Raw genomic sequence first — 15,457 nt, forward strand, 5'->3', positions numbered from 1 at the left:
GCACATTCTACTGTACGTACACTGTCATTTGGCTTTGTAGTTTACAGATCTGGGCAGGTAACGGTAAGAGTCTTCTAATCCCAGGGGGTAGGTCGATCTTCCAGGTGGTAAGTTCTATATAAAAGGGCTTCAATGCTCAAAGTCATTTGAACAGTTTTGGGTGGAGCTGAATGTTGTAGTCGGGAGGCAAAATGGTGAACATGGTAATACTGCCGGACTACACCAACGATAAAGAAACCACTGGAGACTAGACGGAGGTGGACATGACTTGGGGATGGGTGGACTGATAACTCCTGCAGCCTTTGTTTGTATTGCAGTGTAGATTTTAAACAAGAGTGTTGTTGCTTTAAGAGGAAGGAGTTTAGATGTTTGTGCCTGGTGTATTACTGTGAGGAGGGTGGGGCTTATATAGGGGAGGCAACTCTGGCTCTCCCTTTTTCTCTCACACGATGGACAGGAGGAAACATTGGAGGAAACATGTCTGCAGTTTCAGGGAGTATAATACTGGGGTTATCACCTCACATTGTAGCTGATAGGAGCACATTCACTTCACACATCATATATTAGTGTAGTATCAGCTCCTACATCATATATGGGATCAATTTTACCTCAGAAATTCATGTGGCTGCCATGTTCCCTCATGTGTACTTCCCTGCAGACATGGCTGATATACTACTCCACATTCGTCATGTATTAGTGTAGTCTCAGCTCTTACATCTTATTTGGGAGCAATATTACCTCAGAGATTCATGTAGTTGCCATGTTCCTTCATGGGTCTGTTACAAGTTGCCTCACACACTGCAGAGACAGCTCCTGTATGACCTGCTTACAGACATGGCTGTTGTGTCGCATTTCTGCTGTATTATACAGAGTCTTCATGAGTTTTGTGTATCTGTGTGATGGGTCAGAGCATTGGCACATACAGTGTCTGCTATTGGTAGCGTTGGAGCTGGGCAGTTACAGGGACTAGTCACTGGTGAGAGGGAGCAGTAAAGGGATGGTATATATATACCATATATATATGAGGGTAAGAGGCTTCATTCTGCTGTCTGCTGATTCCCCTCTTCCCAATTATGGAGTCTGGTGACCTGTATGTGACCTCATCTCTGCTGCAGTACAGTCTGATGATGCTGGGTGATAACCAGGTTACTCTCACTATCTATATGTGATATATGAGAAAAGGCTCCATCTCTGCGCAGCATGCTTATCATGTATACAGACTTTGAGTACATGTTAGATCCTGGGTCTCCAGGTTATTTTCCTTGCTGCACATATCTGTGCATGACTTCTAAATCTGTGCTTTATTTCTGGAGATAAGGCAGCCTTTAGTCTCATTATGTTGCATGCTGTCCTGCCTGATATATCCACCCCTTTTTCTGTATATACTTATGGCTGCAGGCAGCTTATCACAAGCCTGAGTGGAGCCTTACTATATAAATTTTATCAGGTGTCAATAATTATTCGGGGAGTAATTCAGCACATGGTGGGGTGGTGAGTGGGCACTAATAACTCAGCACATGGCGGGGTCAGTGAGTGGGCACTAATAACTCAGCACATGGCGGGCAGTGAGTGGGCACTCCTAGTGTGATGCTGCACCTTGCTCTGGAGAACACATCATGGGCCCAGTTTTCAGCCCTGTCTCTCGTCTATTGTATGTAGGTAGTGTGACTGACTGGGGACACAGACCTTGCAGTTTTCTGCACATACACTTATGGCTGCAGGCAGCTTATACTAGACCTACATATTATATTTTCTTATGATGTATGTGCAGCTGGTGGTTAGAGAGCCTGTCTGTAACTGGTTTAGAAGAGCAGGCGGCTTCTTTATTGTTACAGCATATAACAGCATTGCCCATCATCGAATGTATCTGACCTTATGATGGGACATTTTCCAGTATCAACCTGTAATATACCTTGGTTGTAAACTTACATGGTGTTTTCATCTTCACTTATCCCACATCTTGTGCAGTTGGGGGGGGGGGGGGGGGGGCCTTGAAGTTGGTTATAAATTGGTCTGGGGCATCCATTGGGATATGGATTCCTCTTTTTGGAATTTAATTTGGTTCTTGATCTGGTGAATGGTAGAGGGGATTTTCAGCAAGGGTTTGTTGAATCCTCAGGAAGTTCAAGTGAACATTGGAACCCTGTGGTTGTGGTGTTCCCAAGCTAGTGGGGTAACGGCTGGGAGTAATTGTTGGTACATTTTATGTTCACTTTTTGTTTGGTAATCACCAGATCTTATGAGCTTCAAGGAATCCTCCAAGCATGTTAATGTTCTTTATGCTTTGATGTTTTATTGTATGCTGTTTTTAATTCTTATATTGTTCCCTTCATATATTTGCAGGAATGGTGTATATCCACTGAGTGCTAAATTTTATATTACCTAAGATGGTGGATAGCACAGACTAAGTGGATTACCTGGAGGCGGGCAGTTGGGGGGTTCCTTGAAGTTGGTTACAAATTGGTCTGGGGGATCCATTGGGATATGGATTCTTCCTTTTGGTATTAAATATGGTTCTGATCTGGTGAAATGTGGAGGGGAGTTTCGGCAAAGGTTTGTCGGATCCTCAGGAAGTTCAAGTGAACATTGGAACCCTGTGGTTATGGTGCTCCCGAGCTAGTGGGGTAACGGCTGGGAGTAATTGTTGGTACATTTTATGTTCACTTTATGCTTGGTAATCTCCAGATCTTATGAGCTTCAAGGATTCCTCCCAGCTAGCTAAGGTTATTTATGCTTTGTTGGGTTATTGTATGTTTGTATTAATAAAGGTGTGTATTTAAAAAAAAAAAAAAAAGCACTTATTTGTTTCTTTTTTAGTGGGTCCTTGAAGATAATTATAATTTGGTCAGTAGGGGTAACCAGCTCAGGTATGGACCCTCTGTTTAGGGGGGGTGTTCATCATAGTATGACCCCCTGGAATTGAGATGTAACCATCTTTGGTATGGCCCCCTGGTGTGGAGGAGTGACCATCACGGTATGGCCCCCTGGTCTCCAGAAGCATTTATATCTTACAAGACCCTGTTAGGGTAAAGTCCCTGTGGTCATGGCAATCATATTCTACATGCATACAAATTGGGTGTTGGACGAGGTCCTGAATAGTACCTGGACAGGTTATATGCCTGGGGTGTTGGACGAGGTCCTGAATAGTACCTGGACAGGCCATATGCCTGGGGTGTTGGACGAGGTCCTGAATAACACCTGGACAGGTCATATGCCTGGGGTGTTGGACTACGTTCTGAATAGCACCTGGACAGGTTATATGCCTGGGGTATTGGACTGACATCCTGAATAGCACCTGGACAGGTCATATGCCTGGGATGTTGGACTGATGTCCTGAATAGCACCTGGACAGGTTATATGCCTGGGGTGATGGACTGACGTCCTGAATAGCACCTGGACAGGTCATATGCCTGGGGTGTTGGACGAGGTCCTGAATAGTACCTGTGACTTGAGAATGCTGAGGCACAGATTTTGACTGTTTATATTGACCAACTCCTATTTCTTTCAAGGTTGTTGCCTGGACAATGCAGTAATCTGGGGCATTAAACTGAAGAGCAATGTACCTAATATGGGTGCCCTGAAGTCAGTGGGAGTGACTAAGAGAAAAGTAATAAAGTGCATCCCAATGCCCTTGAGCCAGTGGGAGCGGCTAGGGGTGAAGACATCAAGTGCATTAACACGAAGGGCAATGTGCCTATTTCCAATGCCTTTGTCCCAGTTGGAGAAGGTGAATGGTATATGTTATCAAGTGCCTGTAAAGCAATTAACAATGGCGTGGCAAGGTTATTAATAATGTCTTTGTAGACTTTTCTGCTATAGGCTTATTTCATTTACCATGTCCAAATATTGCAGAAATTATTTAAATTATTTAATGATCGGTTATAATGTCGATATTATATTGTGTATGGCTTTTAATTACTCCTTGTTTATAGTATCTTTCTCTTTATATACACTCATCACTTTTTGGGTAGTAATAGTAAGTGGGTTTAAGATTTGGTTACTGCACAGCCCAGCTACTGTATGTAATGGTGGTTTCTTGAACTGAAATCTGTGAATTAGTGAGTTATTAGAGCTAGCTACAATACATGCAGGGCCGTATTTGCCACTAGGCACTTGAGGGCACGTGCCTAGGGCGGGGACAATGCAGGGGGGCGGCACCTTAGCAAGTTTAAAAAAAATATATATATGAGCTTCAAGGATTCCTCCCAGCTAGCTAAGGTTATTTATGCTTTGTTGGGTTATTGTATGTTTGTATTAATAAAGGTGTGTATTTAAAAAAAAAAAAAAAAAAAGCACTTATTTGTTTCTTTTTTAGTGGGTCCTTGAAGATAATTATAATTTGGTCAGTAGGGGTAACCAGCTCAGGTATGGACCCTCTGTTTAGGGGGGGTGTTCATCATAGTATGACCCCCTGGAATGGAGATGTAACCATCTTTGGTATGGCCCCCTGGTGTGGAGGAGTGACCATCACGGTATGGCCCCCTGGTCTCCAGAAGCATTTATATCTTACAAGACCCTGTTAGGGTAAAGTCCCTGTGGTCATGGCAATCATATTCTACATGCATACAAATTGGGTGTTGGACGAGGTCCTGAATAGTACCTGGACAGGTTATATGCCTGGGGTGTTGGACGAGGTCCTGAATAGTACCTGGACAGGCCATATGCCTGGGGTGTTGGGCGAGGTCCTGAATAACACCTGGACAGGTCATATGCCTGGGGTGTTGGACTACGTTCTGAATAGCACCTGGACAGGTTATATGCCTGGGGTATTGGACTGACGTCCTGAATAGCACCTGGACAGGTCATATGCCTGGGATGTTGGACTGATGTCCTGAATGGTATATGTTATCAAGTGCCTGTAAAGCAATTAACAATGGCGTGGCAAGGTTATTAATAATGTCTTTGTAGACTTTTCTGCTATAGGCTTATTTCATTTACCATGTCCAAATATTGCAGAAATTATTTAAATTATTTAATGATCGGTTATAATGTCGATATTATATTGTGTATGGCTTTTAATTACTCCTTGTTTATAGTATCTTTCTCTTTATATACACTCATCACTTTTTGGGTAGTAATAGTAAGTGGGTTTAAGATTTGGTTACTGCACAGCCCAGCTACTGTATGTAATGGTGGTTTCTTGAACTGAAATCTGTGAATTAGTGAGTTATTAGAGCTAGCTACAATACATGCAGGGCCGTATTTGCCACTAGGCACTTGAGGGCACGTGCCTAGGGCGGGGACAATGCAGGGGGGCGGCACCTTAGCAAGTTTAAAAAATATATATATATGAGCTTCAAGGATTCCTCCCAGCTAGCTAAGGTTATTTATGCTTTGTTGGGTTATTGTATGTTTGTATTAATAAAGGTGTGTATTTAAAAAAAAAAAAAAAAAAAGCACTTATTTGTTTCTTTTTTAGTGGGTCCTTGAAGATAATTATAATTTGGTCAGTAGGGGTAACCAGCTCAGGTATGGACCCTCTGTTTAGGGGGGGTGTTCATCATAGTATGACCCCCTGGAATGGAGATGTAACCATCTTTGGTATGGCCCCCTGGTGTGGAGGAGTGACCATCACGGTATGGCCCCCTGGTCTCCAGAAGCATTTATATCTTACAAGACCCTGTTAGGGTAAAGTCCCTGTGGTCATGGCAATCATATTCTACATGCATACAAATTGGGTGTTGGACGAGGTCCTGAATAGTACCTGGACAGGTTATATGCCTGGGGTGTTGGACGAGGTCCTGAATAGTACCTGGACAGGCCATATGCCTGGGGTGTTGGACGAGGTCCTGAATAACACCTGGACAGGTCATATGCCTGGGGTGTTGGACTACGTTCTGAATAGCACCTGGACAGGTTATATGCCTGGGGTATTGGACTGACGTCCTGAATAGCACCTGGACAGGTCATATGCCTGGGATGTTGGACTGATGTCCTGAATGGTATATGTTATCAAGTGCCTGTAAAGCAATTAACAATGGCGTGGCAAGGTTATTAATAATGTCTTTGTAGACTTTTCTGCTATAGGCTTATTTCATTTACCATGTCCAAATATTGCAGAAATTATTTAAATTATTTAATGATCGGTTATAATGTCGATATTATATTGTGTATGGCTTTTAATTACTCCTTGTTTATAGTATCTTTCTCTTTATATACACTCATCACTTTTTGGGTAGTAATAGTAAGTGGGTTTAAGATTTGGTTACTGCACAGCCCAGCTACTGTATGTAATGGTGGTTTCTTGAACTGAATTCTGTGAATTAGTGAGTTATTAGAGCTAGCTACAATACATGCAGGGCCGTATTTGCCACTAGGCACTTGAGGGCACGTGCCTAGGGCGGGGACAATGCAGGGGGGCGGCACCTTAGCAAGTTTAAAAAAAAAATATATATATTTTTTTTTAAAAGTCCGGGGGTCCCCCCGCCCACCCACCTCAGTCCCAGCTGCTGCGGGGGGAGGGGGTCTCGGGCTCAAGGCCGCCATCAGGGCATTGCTGCCCTGACTACTGTATGGGGCAGAAATGGGTGCTGTACCTTTAAGCAGCAGCAGCAGCCCAAATGCATCATGTTCCTCCTGACGCTGGTCATGTGACAGGCTGCACGCTCTTCTTACTGTAAGAGCACTGGAGCAGACTGCAGAGAAGCAGGTAATGTTTGTGGGAGAAGATGCTGAAGTCGGCGGTAAGCAGGGAGAGGAGGAGGCGGGCAGTGTGTGAGGACTCAGAGGAAGCTGCAGAGAGGAGTGAGGTGAGAGAGGAGACGGGAGTCTGCTGATGTGAGTGAGTGAGGAGAGGGGAGGCTGCTAAGGAGAGGTGATGAGAGGCTGCTAAGGAGAGGTGATGAGAGGCTGCTAAGGAGAGGAGAGGCTGGAGAGGAGAGGCTGGAGAGGAGAGGCTGGAGAGGAGAAGCTGGAGAGGAGAGGCTGGAGAGGAGAGGCTGGAGAAGAGAGGCTGGAAAGGAGAGGAGAGGCTGGAGAGGAGAAGCTGGAGAGGAGAGGCTGGAGAGGAGAAGCTGGAAAGGAGAGGAGAGGCTGGAAAGGAGAGGAGAGGCTGGAGAGGAGAGGCTGGAAAGGAGAGGAGAGGCTGGAGAGGAGAAGCTGGAAAGGAGATGAGAGGCTGGAGAGGAGAAGCTGGAGAGGAGAGGCTAGAAAGGAGAGGAGAGGCTGGAGAGGAGAGGCTGGAAAGGAGAGGAGAGGCTGGAGAGGAGAAGCTGGAAAGGAGAGGAGAGGCTGGAAAGGAGAGGAGAGGCTGGAAAGGAGAGGAGAGGCTGGAGAGGAGAGGCTGGAAAGGAGAGGAGAGGCTGGAGAGGAGAAGCTGGAAAGGAGAGGAGAGGCTGGAGAGGAGAGGCTGGAAAGGAGCGGCTGGAGAGGAGAGGCTGGAAAGGAGAGGAGAGGCTGGAGAGGAGAAGCTGGAAAGGAGACGAGAGGCTGGAGAGGAGAAGCTGGAAAGGAGAGGAGAAGCTGGAAAGGAGAGGAGAGGCTGGAAAGGAGAGAAGAGGCTGGAGAGGAGAGGCTGGAAAGGAGAGGAGAGGCTGGAGAGGAGAAGCTGGAAAGGAGAGGAGAGGCTGGAAAGGAGAGGAGAGGCTGGAGAGGAGAAGCTGGAAAGGAGAGGAGAGGCTGGAAAGGAGAGGAGAGGCTGGAAAGGAGAGGAGAGGCTGGAGAGGAGAAGCTGGAAAGGAGAGGAGAGGCTGGAAAGGAGAGGCTGGAGAGGAGAGACTGGAAAGGAGAGGAGAGGCTGGAGAGGAGAGGCTGGAAAGGAGAGGAGAGGGTGGAGAGGAGAAGCTGGAAAGGAGAGGAGAGGCTGGAAAGGAGAGGAGAGGCTGGAAAGGAGAGGAGAGGCTGGAGAGGAGAAGCTGGAAAGGAGAGGAGAGGCTGGAAAGGAGAGGCTGGAGAGGAGAGACTGGAAAGGAGAGGAGAGGCTGGAGAGGAGAAGCTGGAAAGGAGAGGAGAGGCTGGAAAGGAGAGGCTGGAGAGGAGAGGCTGGAAAGGAGAGGAGAGGCTGGAGAGGAGAAGCTGGAAAGGAGACGAGAGGCTGGAGAGGTGAAGCTGGAAAGGAGAGGAGAGGCTGGAGAGGAGAAGCTGGAAAGGAGAGGAGAGGCTGGAAAGGAGAGAAGAGGCTGGAGAGGAGAGGCTGGAAAGGAGAGAAGCTGGAAAGGAGAGGAGAGGCTGGAAAGGAGAGGAGAGGCTGGAAAGGAGAGGAGAGGCTGGAGAGGAGAGGCTGGAGAGGAGAGGCTGGAGAGGAGAAGCTGGAAAGGAGAGGCTGGAAAGGAGAGGAGAGGCTGGAAAGGAGAGGAGAGGCTGGAGAGAAATTGGAGAGGAGAGGCTGGAGAGGAGAAGCTGGAAAGGAGAGGAGAGGCTGGAAAGGAGAGGAGAGGCTGGAGAGGAGAGGCTGGAAAGGAGAGGAGAGGCTGGAGAGGAGAAGCTGGAAAGGAGAGGAGAGGCTGGAAAGGAGAGGAGAGGCTGGAGAGGAGAGGCTGGAAAGGAGAGGAGAGGCTGGAGAGGAGAAGCTGGAAAGGAGAGAGGCTGGAGAGGAGAGGCTGGAAAGGAGAGGCTGGAGAGGAGAGGCTGGAAAGGAGAGGAGAGGCTGGAGAGGAGAAGCTGGAAAGGAGAGGAGAGGCTAAGCTGGAAAGGAGAGGAGAGGCTGGAAAGGAGAGGAGAGGCTGGAGAGGAGAAGCTGGAAAGGAGAGGAGAGGCTGGAGAGGAGAGGCTGGAAAGGAGAGGCTGGAGAGGAGAGGAGAGGCTGGAGAGGAGAAGCTGGAAAGGAGACGAGAGGCTGGAGAGGAGAGGCTGGAGAGGAGAAGCTGGAGAGGAGAGGCTGGAGAGGAGAGGCTGGAAAGGAGAGGCTGGAGAGGAGAGGCTGGAGAAGAGAGGAAAAGCTGGAAAGGAGACAAGAGGCTGGAGAGGAGAAGCTGGAAAGGAGAGGAGAGGCTGGAGAGGAGAAGCTGGAAAGGAGAGGAGAGGCTGGAGAGGAGAGGCTGGAAAGGAGAGGAGAGGCTGGAGAGGAGAAGCTGGAAAGGAGATGAGAGGCTGGAGAGTAGAAGCTGGAAAGGAGAGGAGAGGCTGGAGATGAGAAGCTGGAGAGGAGAGGCTGAAAAGGAGAGGAGAGGCTGGAGAGGAGAGGCTGGAAAGGAGAGGAGAGGCTGGAGAGGAGAGGCGATAAGAGGCTGGTAAGGAAAGGAGATGAGAGGCTGGAAAGGAGAGGAGATGAGAGGCTGGAGAGGAGAAGCTGGAAAGGAGAGGAGAGGCTGGAAAGGAGAGGAGAGGCTGGAAAGGAGATGAGAGGCTGGAAAGGAGAGGAGATGAGAGGCTGGTAAGGAGAGGAGATGAGAGGCTGGAGAGGAGATGAGAGGCTGGAGAGGAGATGAGAGGCTGGAAAGGAGAGGAGAGGCTGGAGAGGAGAGGAGAGGCTGGAAAGGAGAAGAGAGGCTGGAAAGGAGATGAGAGGCTGGAAAGGAGAGCAGATGAGAGGCTGGAAAGGAGAGGAGGCTGGAGAGGAGAGGCTGGAAAGGAGATGAGAAGCTGGAAAGGAGAGGAGATGAGAGGCTGGAAAGGAGATGAGATGAGAGGCTGGAAAGGAGATGAGAGGCTGGAAAGGAGATGAGAGGCTGGAAAGGAGATGAGAGGCTGGAAAGGAGAGGAGGCTGGAGTGGAGAGGCTGGAAAGGAGAGGAGATGAGAGGCTGGAAAGGAGATGAGAGGCTGGAAAGGAGATGAGAGGCTGGAGAGGAGATGAGAGGCTGGAGAGGAGAGGCTGGAAAGGAGAGGCTGGAAAGGAGCGGAGAGGCTGGAAAGGAGAGGAGAGGCTGGAAAGGAGAGGAGAGGCTGGAATGGAGAGGAGATGAGAGGCTGGTGAGGGGAGGCTGCTGAGGAGAGGAGATGAGAGGCTGGTGAGGGGAGGCTGCTGAGGAGAGGCGATGAGAGGCTGGTGAGGGGAGGCTGCTGAGGAGATGAGAGGCTGGTGAGGGGAGGCTGCTGAGGAGAGGAGAGGCTGGTGTGGGGAGGCTGCTGAGGAGAGGGGAGGCTGATGATGGGAGGATGTGAGAGGCTGGTGAGGAGAGGGGAGGCTGCTGAGGAGAGGAGATGAGAGGCTGGTCTCATGCTGTATATGGGGAGGCTGTGTGGGGCTCATGCTGTATTTAAGGGACTGTGGGGGGTTTAAAGATATATAGGGGGTGTCAGCATACTTAATTCTGCTCAATATTAAGTGATACAATTAATATTAATTAATATTGAGTAGAATTATTTTCATGCTATTGGTTCGGCCTCCACAACAGTCATGGTCTTTCATCTGGCCCCTCAGGAAAATAAATTGCCCACCCCTGATCTAGAGACATGGAGTGAGAAGCCCACAGACATGGAGTGAAAAGCCCACAGATTAGTCCTTTCTCTCACTAAATTACCCATCCAGCTCTTCAAACTATTCTCTCTGAAACGTCCCAGCATTGCAGAGATAAACTTCCCTGTTTGCAGTCTGAGTAATGCTGCCCGTGGTTTTGGTAGTATGAATCGACTGACAGGTTCCCCTTAAAAACCCGTCAGCCAAACCTTGCAACCGTGGCAGAATCAACTGACCATGTATTGTGTATGAGATCCACCAGATTCTCACATGACAACTGGAAAGGTTTGCTAAGGCTCCTTTCACATCAGCGATTTTCTCCGTTCGCGGCAGATACTGCAGTTTTTCCGCTTCTGTCGTGTAACATATCACTTACAGGCCGGCAACTCTGCGTTCGGCCTCATTCATTCCCTATGGGACTTGCGGACATGTGCAGCACTTGAGGTGAGACAAAAAAAAACCCACTGCTAGCAGCATTTTTTTTCCTGTTGCTGCAAGTACCGCATTTGCCGGATTGCAGCAAAACCGCAAGTGCCGCAAGTCCCATAGGGAATGAATGAGGTCAAACACAGTGTTGCCATAAGTGATCCGTTACGGATGCGGAAAAACTGCCGGATCTGCTGCAAATGTCAAAAATCGCTGATGTGAAAGTAGCCTAAGTCACTGCCGATAGTGTCTGCGTTAGTCATACTCACCAATGGGGGAGGCAGCACGAAAAGTGCCTAGGGCAGCAGAAACTCTAAATACGGCCCTGAATACATGCAGTATAATAGTTTTTGAGGCATCACAGATGTCAATATACAGGTAGTCAGACTGTGGCTACCCCTTTGTTATGGTTTAGTTTCTGCATTCCCTATTATAGGATCCACATTGCAGGATGTTTAGCGGCTGGTATTTTGCTGTAGTTACCATATTATTGATCATAATTTGGTAGTGTTGCATTGCTAAAATTAATCTGTTGCAGTCCTGGAATTTTGTTCCTTATATGCACAGTCTTTCCATAGCATGCAGATCTGGTTGATGACTTTATTAGGCATGGGTCATGGGGGGTCGAGTTCATTCAAGGTGTCAAATGGCGTCGCTGGTGGCGGTTTAGGAGTCAGGTGGAAGTTGCAGACAAGTTAAGGTGGACTCATTTTAACTAATAGAGGATGTAAAACCTCATGGTGGTGAGCAGGCTCGGCTTTGGTGGCCAGCCTCAAGGTCGTTGTAATGGTAACATCAATCAGGGGCGGGCACAGTGGTTAAGCACAGGAGTGAGGATAATAGGGTCATTGGTGCCCTGAAAGTTTACTGGCTCTGCTTGAATGGCAAGCCAGTGCGTGCCGCCCCTTTATGGCTGTCTGTCCTGGTGCTGTATGTCAGACAGCTGGGGATATCGCAGTTCTTGTGAATCCCAATGTACTAGCACTCCACCTGACTCCTACTGTGATTATTTAATCCTGTGATTTTAATAAAAGCTGTGGCCATTTTGACAACCAAAATAATGTGTTTTGTGTATTTATTTTAGTACCTAGATTTACAGTAGTTATGGTGGTTTTAAGAAGGAGTGGGGTCCATCCCATATCCAAAAGTCAAGCAGCCACAGCCGGTGACTGAGAAGAATCTGTGACTTCTCTGCATTTAGTGGTTATTACTCACCTGGGTATTCATATGTAGGAATCTCCTCTTTACACCACTCATCACCCATCACATATGTCTCTGTAGTATTAATTTGGGTCAGATCTTCACCCTGAAACAAATATTGTAAAAGTCACAGACAGATGGAGAAATCACATCTATGATCAGCTCTAATCCTGCAATCTCCACTGTTCTCATTACACAAGTATAAAACATATAATAGTGGTGGATAAAACAAGACTGAGCACAAGACCTTCACAGCTGTCTACACATCATAGGGGAGATCTCATGACACCTTCTCTCCATCTACCTGATGATCCTGAGGAACATTGGGATCTTCTTGTTTACAGTCCTGTGGAAGAAGAGGACGGGGACATCTCTCTGGTGTTGTCATCTTACTGGATAGAGCTGTAAGAAACACATAGAGGGACTGAATTCATACCTTACATATAGATAATTATAGGCAGTGTGTATTTAGTTCTATTACCTGGTGATGTGAGGGGCTGGGGAACCTCCATCATGACGTCCTTGTACAGATTTTTGTGTCCTTCTAAATACTCCCACTCCTCCATGGAGAAATAGGCGGCGACATCCTGACACCTTATAGGAACCTGACACATACAATGATACCGTCATCCCCCGATCCCTTCATAGTGTTACTGTATAATGTCCCAGCAGTGTCACCTCTCCAGTCAGCAGCTCAATCATCGTGTAGAGGAGTTCTAGGATCTTCTGGTAATTGATGTCCTCATGTATCAGGGGGTGAGGTGGAGGCCCCCTGATTGGTTTCAGGGGTATTCCGCATCCCTCAGACACAGGGTCCTGACAGCGCTCACTAGAGGTCTTCTTTACTACAGTGTAATCCTGGTAATGGAGAGACACATTAATAAATCTCACTACAGATATTTCCAGAGTCCTCACCTCTCCAGTTCTGTCCATCTGTTATTTCCATAGATAAGAATGATGTAATGTGACGTCGTCAGAATTTCTCACCTCTCCAGTGATCCGGAAGAGGATCTCTAGGGTGAGGTATAATATTTTGTCTGCCATCTTTTCTCTGTCCATTTCCATCCCTGATGGGTAAATCAGGAAAATTCTCTTATACAGAAGATCTTCACTGAGAGGATCCGATATCGTAGAGACCTGAATGAGAAAATGAGCCGATGTAACATCATAAAAATCCTGTGTAATAATACAATTACTGGAGATAATAAGAGAAACATATGAGGAGATTTATTATTTTACAGTATTTGGTTTTCTTCTTTACATCTACTAATAAAACCTATATATTTTAGGCCACAGACAACAAGCAGTTTCTTCCTCGGAGTCGGCAGCTGAATACGTTCCTCATAGACTCATCTTCCATAACGCTAATTCTCGTCTCATTTACCAACACTGAATCGGCATTAGCAATACCGCAGGAGATATTCATTACACGTGACAGGAGAAATAACTACTTCATGATAAGGACGACATCTTCATCTTCTACGGCTCTAGAGACAGATTTGTCCAGAGTCCGTCACTGACTCCATCACCACCGGCCATCTATATGAAGGTTTCCCGTCTTCCCCGCACTGTAATCTTCTATCACGTTAGATCTCAGGTCTGATTCACACACAGAAGCCTGAGGTTTTTATAAAAGCATTTTTGCTTGCACAAACACCGTGGACAGAAACTATCTGATCCCAAAGTCTCCATGTTCAGTGTTTTATGGGGTTTATTTCTCCCCTTAGGTTTTCCTATTTTACAAGAAAAAAGCAGATATTGAAGTGGTTCAAAAGAAAATTAACTCCAACAGTTCTTGTAAAAAGAAAAAAACATGGAAAAAGCAGAAGGCACATTTTATTATTTTTTAACCACAAATGTCTAAATCTTTTTGGCTCCAGAGCATAGATATACACCGCAGGGATGGCACAGGTGCAGTTGCAACAAAAACCCTGGCAGTTTAACCACTTGCTCTTGTCAAAAGCAAACACGGCATCTCAGAAGGTGTGACAGAGTTCGGCTGAATGCCCCCCCCCCCCCCCCCCCCCCCCGAGTACTCGACAGTATGGGGCGGCCAAGATACTACGATTCTTACATGACTAATAATGGTCAAACAACAGAATCTCAAATACAGATACATAAGAATTCGGGATTAAAGCAACCCGTGTACATATGAGTACAATCCTGCAGAGCTCCCGAACAACATTCAACCACCAAAACATGATGCAAAAACACCACACAAAAAATCAAATAAAAAGTTTTTTTGATTAAAATAAAATTGTATTCTTTTATTGCAAAATGTGAGTAGAAACAGAAGTCATTAAGTTATAAATATGTATAAACAGAGCTATTTGAATATGGCCACAGATGCCAAGATGTATAATTGCTAAAGACAAGACATACTCATGGGCAAAAGTAATACATAATCATCAGCAATATCTCCAATCAAAATATCAATCCAAACTAAAGTGCCAGTGCATATACTCCAGAGATATAAGGTTGTCCAAATCCTAAGTGTCCTAGAGGTAAGTATACAATAGTAACATAGAGATTTCTCACTATTCTTCGGTCAGTGACCTGTCATAGAAAACGCACCACCTAAAACACTAAGGGGCCATGCATATTGTAAGTAGTCTCACCCATATTGATGCCCATCTGTAGCCACGCGCCCCGACGCATGTTTCGCAATGGCTTCCTCGGGGGCTGGGATTTAATTTGAATCACCTAGAAAACTATCACATGTGTTTAAGATTGATTTCAGCGATCCATTGAGCCCTGAGACACAATGCCATCCACAAGTTTATTTGAAAAAAACAATTAAATCTTTATGACACTTAAATCCAATTTGCATAATAATTTGGAACATTGTGTAGCTGTTTGTTGGTGGGGTGGATGGTACCATATTGTGCATGTAGAGGGCAGTACTCTGGGAACATTAGAAAATGGGGGAAGGCAGTACTGTGGGAATATAATACTGTGTGCGAGAGGGATGCCAGTCCTGTGGAAACATTATCCTGTGTGAATGGCTAGCTGCTATTGTTGGAAAATTATGCTATGTAGGGGATGGCGGTAATATGGGAACATTATACTGTGTGTGTGCGAACCTGCTATTGTGGGAACATTATACTATGTAGGAGGATGGTGGTACTGTGGGAACATTATACTATATAGGGGGATGGCGGTACTGTGTGAACATACTGTGTGTGTGGGTGAACCTGCTATTGTGGGAACATTATACTATGTAGGAGGATGGTGGTACTGTGGGAATATTACACTGTGTGTGGTGGGATGATGGTACTATGGAAACATACTGTGTGGAGAGAATTGTGGGACTGCGAGATTATACTATGTTTGGGGGTATGGTGATACTGTGGAAATATCTTTTGTGTGAGACATGCCAGTACTGTGGAAACTTTATACTGTGTGAGGGGATTCATATATACTGCATAAGGGATGTAAAAACATGTGCCATAAGAAGAATGAATCCTCAGGGCTGTGCGGCATTTCTACAAAAAGA

At 46.4% G+C, this 15,457-nt stretch overlaps 1 pseudogene; it reads right to left on the reverse strand.

The window, feature by feature from the left end:
- The window catches only part of LOC138666427 (zinc finger protein 208-like), a 126,221-nt pseudogene extending 113,101 nt beyond the window's left edge, over window positions 1–13,120 (reverse strand).
- Window positions 13,121–15,457: the final 2,337 nt, after the last annotated feature.

This window comes from Ranitomeya imitator, chromosome 2 (genome assembly GCF_032444005.1).
Source record: "Ranitomeya imitator isolate aRanImi1 chromosome 2, aRanImi1.pri, whole genome shotgun sequence".
Classification (NCBI taxonomy): Eukaryota; Metazoa; Chordata; class Amphibia; order Anura; family Dendrobatidae; genus Ranitomeya; species Ranitomeya imitator.